Here is a 5,709-nt window from a genome sequence, read left to right on the forward strand (position 1 = left end):
CTATCTAGACTTACTAGACTAACTAGACTTACTCCTAGACTTACTAGACTTACTCCTAACTAGACTTACTCCTAACTAGACTTACTCCTAACTAGACTATCCTAGACTTACTCCTACTAGACTTACTCCTAACTAGACTTACTCCTAACTAGACTTACTCCTAACTAGACTTACTCCTAGCTAGACTTACTCCTAACTAGACTTACTCCTAACTAGACTTACTCCTATCTAGCTAACTAGACTTACTCCTAACTAGACTTACTCCTAACTAGACTTACTCCTAACTAGACTTACTCCTATCTAGACTTACTCCTACTCCTAACTAGACTTACTCCTAACTAGACTTACTCCTATCTAGACTTACTCCTAGCTAGACTTACTCCTAACTAGACTTACTCCTAACTAGACTTACTCCTAACTAGACTTACTCCTAACTAGACTTACTCCTAACTAGACTTACTCCTAACTAGACTTACTCCTAACTAGACTTACTCCTAACTAGACTTACTCCTAGCTAGACTTACTCCTAACTAGACTTACTCCTAACTAGACTTACTCCTAACTAGACTTACTCCTAGCTAGACTTACTCCTAACTAGACTTACTCCTAACTAGACTTACTCCTAGCTAGACTTACTCCTAGCTAGACTTACTCCTAACTAGACTTACTCCTAACTAGACTTACTCCTAACTAGACTTACTCCTAACTAGACTTACTCCTAGCTAGACTTACTCCTAGCTAGACTTACTCCTAACTAGACTTACTCCTATCCTAGACTTACTCCTAACTAGACTTACTCCTAACTAGACTTACTCCTATCCTAGACTTACTCCTATCTAGACTTACTCCTAACTAGACTTACTCCTAACTAGACTTACTACTAGCTAGACTTACTCCTATCTAGACTTACTCCTAACTAGACTTACTCCTAACTAGACTTACTCCTTAACTAGACTTACTCCTAACTAGACTTACTCCTAACTAGACTTACTCCTAACTAGACTTACTCCTAACTAGACTTACTCCGCTAGACTTACTCCTATCTAGACTTACTCCTAACTAGACTTACTCCTAGCTAGACTTACTCCCTATCTAGACTTACTCCTATCTAGACTTACTCCTATCTAGACTTACTCCTAACTAGACTTACTCCTATCCAGACTTACTCCTATCTAGACTTACTCCTAACTAGACTTACTCCTAACTAGACTTACTACTAGCTAGACTTACTCCTAACTAGACTTACTCCTAACTAGACTTACTCCTATCTAGACTTACTCCTATCTAGACTTACTCCTAACTAGACTTACTCCTATCCAGACTTACTCCTATCTAGACTTACTCCTAACTAGACTTACTCCTATCCAGACTTACTCCTATCTAGACTTACTCCTAACTAGACTTACTCCTAACCAGACTTACTCCTAACTAGACTTACCCCTAACTAGACTTACTCCTAACTAGACTTACTCCTAACTAGACTTACTCCTAACTAGACTTACTCCTAACTAGACTTACTCCTACTAGACTTACTCCTAACTAGACTTACTCCTAACTAGACTTACTCCTAACTAGACTTACTCCTAACTAGACTTACTCCTAACTAGACTTACTCCTAACTAGACTTACTCCTAACTAGACTTACTCCTAACTAGACTTACTCCTAACTAGACTTACTCCTAACTAGACTTACTCCTAACTAGACTTACTCCTAGCTAGACTTACTCCTAGCTAGACTTACTCCTAACTAGACTTACTCCTAACTAGACTTACTCCTAACTAGACTTACTCCTAACTAGACTTACTCCTAACTAGACTTACTCCTAACTAGACTTTCCTATCTAGACTTACTCCTAACTAGACTTACTAACTAGACTTACTCCTAACTAGACTTACTCCTAACTAGACTTACTCCTAGCTAGACTTACTCCTATCTAGACTTACTCCTAACTAGACTTACTCCTATCTAGACTTACTCCTATCTAGACTTACTCTTAACTAGACTTACTACTACTTACTCCTATCTAGACTTACTCCTATCTAGACTTACTCCTAACTAGACTTACTCCTATCCAGACTTACTCCTATCTAGACTTACTCTAGACTTAACTAGACTTACTCCTAACTAGACTTACTACTAGCTAGACTTACTCCTATCTAGACTTACTCCTACCCAGACGTACTCCTATCTAGACTTACTCCTAACTAGACTTACTCCTAACTAGACTTACTCCTAGCTAGACTTACTCCTAGCTAGACTTACTCCTATCTTGACTTACTCCTAACTAGACTTACTCCTAGCTAGACTTACACCTATCTAGACTTACTCCTATCTAGACTTACTCCTAGCTAGACTTACTCCTATCTAGACTTACTCCTAACTAGACTTACTCCTATCCAGACTTACTCCTATCTAGACTTACTCCTAGCTAGACTTACTCCTATCTAGACTTACTCCTAACTAGACTTACTCCTAGCTAGACTTACTCCTATCTAGACTTACTCCTATCTAGACTTACTCCTAGCTAGACTTACTCCTAACTAGACTTACTCCTATCTAGACTTACACCTATCTAGACTTACTCCTAGCTAGACTCCCCTGACCTCACCCTTTGCTGTCCCTCATTTGATTGGTCCATCTTACTTCTCTCAAAGAAAAAGGTAAGTGAAGGAAGTGAAAGATGCATGACTTGATTCCTAGTAAAAATAGAAGCTTCAAATACCACCAAGACTTTTAATCAAACCCGACTTCTCTCATTCAGTGTGTTTGAGTCGTTAATGTTATTATTATCATATTTTTTTTATAACGTAGGTAACTACTTTGAGGTTTGCGAAACCTACATATGTATATATATATATACATATATATAACTAAAACACCAGTCCAGGGTAATATTTTACAGCTAGCAGACGTAGCTACTTATTTGTTAAACAGATGTGTTTCTGTTTCCTTCCTTCTTACAGCCCTACCTGGGTTTTATATTAAAGAGACAATTAAAGACAGATGGTGTACCCTCTACTACCTGTCCTGATGGCCTGGTCCTTAGCTACCTCACATCCTCCCTCCTCCCCCCCTACTCTACTCTCTACTACCTGTCCTGATGGCCTGGTCCTTAGCTACCTCACATCCTCCCTCCTCACCCCCTACTCTACTCTCTACTACCTGTCCTGATGGCCTGGTCCTTAGCTACCTCACATCCTCCCTCCTCCCCCCCTACTCTACTCTCTACTACCTGTCCTGATGGCCTGGTCCTTAGCTACCTCACATCCTCCCTCCTCACCCCCTACTCTACTCTCTACTACCTGTCCTGATGGCCTGGTCCTTAGCTACACCCCCCCCTACTCTACTCTCTACTACCTGTCCTGATGGCCTGGTCCTTAGCTACCTCACACCCCCCCCTACTCTACTCTCTATTACCTTTCCTGATGGCCTGGTCCTTAGCTACCTCACATCCTCCCCCTCCCCCCCTACTCTACTCTCTACTACCTGTCCTGATGGCCTGGTCTTTAGCTACCTCACATCCTCCCTCCTCACCCCCTACTCTACTCTCTACTACCTGTCCTGATGGCCTGGTCCTTAGCTACCTCACAACCTCCCTCCTCCCCCCCTACTCTACTCTCTACTACCTGTCCTGATGGCCTGGTCCTTAGCTACCCCACATCCTCCCTCCTCCCCCACTCCTCCCCCCCTACTCTACTCTCTACTCCCAGTCCCCAGTAGACTACTGCTGACCTCCAGAACACTGTAATTCTCTTTGTCTTCCAAGAAGGAAGCACGGTCACAACTCACTATGTAGCAGCCTGGTGATACAACCTTGTTTTCATTTAGACCGTGTTATTAAACCCAACGCTCAGGAACGAAGGAAACACGTGATCAATGAGGTAACCCGAGCAAACCTGCTCTCTGCCCTCCGGGTCACCTGTGTTTTATATTTTGGTAAAGTAATGGTAAAGACAGAAGATCATGTATTGATCTGTATGGATTCTCAACATACTGATTGCCGGCTGTGTGGAGTTCCCACTGCAAACATTAAGTGGTTGAAAAGCACTCTGGAACGTAAAAGAAGAAGAGATTATTGGGAACGGAGCAAAGAGTGCAGAGCTCGTCGACGCTGCCTGGCGCTGAATGGACCTAGGGATTTGTCTCCTCTAGTAACAATACAAGTTGAACACAACACAGCACTTCAGCAGAGAGAGAGAGAGAGAGAGAGAGAGAGAGAGAGAGAGAGAGAGAGAGAGAGAGAGAGAGAGAGAGAGACAGACAGAGCAGAGAGACAGACAGAACAGAGAGAGAGACAGAGAGAGAGAGAGAGAGAGAGAGAGAGAGAGAGAGAGAGAGAGAGAGAGAGAGAGAGAGAGAGAGAGAGAGAGAGAGAGAGAGAGAGAGAGAGAGAGAGAGAGAGAGAGAGAGAGAGAGAGAGAGAGAGAGAGAGAGAGAGAGAGAGAGAGAGAGAGAGAGGGAGAGAGAGAGAGAAAAGAGCTTGAAAATGGCACAGTGCGATCCTTCCAATGCCTCAGCCAAAGGGATTTAAATGCAGGAAAGAACTGGCTGGCAAGTCCAAATGTCATCCACTTTTCACAGCAGTGTTGAAACGAGTGGAGCAAAGGAAGTGAGTTAGTGAGAGAGAAAGACTGAAGTCTATTAATTGTCGGTCGGCAAAGTCAAGAGTGGAGTCTTTTAACTTCCTTTTTTAGTTTAGTTTCTCGTTAAGCCTTTGACACCCAGAAAGCAAAGCCCATAAAACTGCTGTCAATCAAATTGTAAGGAAATAAGGGCACCCCAACCCATTAGATATAGGTTATTGACACCCCCAACCCATTAGATATAGGTTATTGACACCCCAACCCATTAGATATAGGTTATTGACACCCCCAACCCATTAGATATAGGTTATTGACACCCCAACCCATTAGATATAGGTTATTGACACCCCAACCCATTAGATATAGGTTATTGACACCCCCAACCCATTAGATATAGGTTATTGACACCCCAACCCATTAGATATAGGTTATTGACACCCCCAACCCATTAGATATAGGTTATTGACACCCCAACCCATTAGATATAGGTTATTGACACCCCCAACCCATTAGATATAGGTTATTGACACCCCAACCCATTAGATATAGGTTATTGACACCCCCAACCCATTAGATATAGGTTATTGACACCCCAACCCATTAGATATAGGTTATTGACACCCCAACCCATTAGATATAGGTTATTGACACCCCAACCCATTAGATATAGGTTATTGACACCCCAACCCATTAGATATAGGTTATTGACACCCCAACCCATTAGATATAGGTTATTGACACCCCCAACCCATTAGATATAGGTTATTGACACCCCAACCCATTAGATATAGGTTATTGACACCCCAACCCATTAGATATAGGTTATTGACACCCCAACCCATTAGATATAGGTTATTGACACCCCAACCCATTAGATATAGGTTATTGACACCCCAACCCATTAGATATAGGTTATTGACACCCCAACCCATTAGATATAGGTTATTGACACCCCAACCCATTAGATATAGGTTATTGACACCCCCAACCCATTAGATATAGGTTATTGACACCCCAACCCATCAGATATAGGTTATTGACACCCCCAACCCATTAGATATAGGTTATTGACACCCCAACCCATTAGATATAGGTTATTGACACCCCCAACCCATTAGATATAGG

The sequence above is a fragment of the Oncorhynchus keta genome, unplaced genomic scaffold (genome assembly GCF_023373465.1).
Source record: "Oncorhynchus keta strain PuntledgeMale-10-30-2019 unplaced genomic scaffold, Oket_V2 Un_contig_3403_pilon_pilon, whole genome shotgun sequence".
Classification (NCBI taxonomy): Eukaryota; Metazoa; Chordata; class Actinopteri; order Salmoniformes; family Salmonidae; genus Oncorhynchus; species Oncorhynchus keta.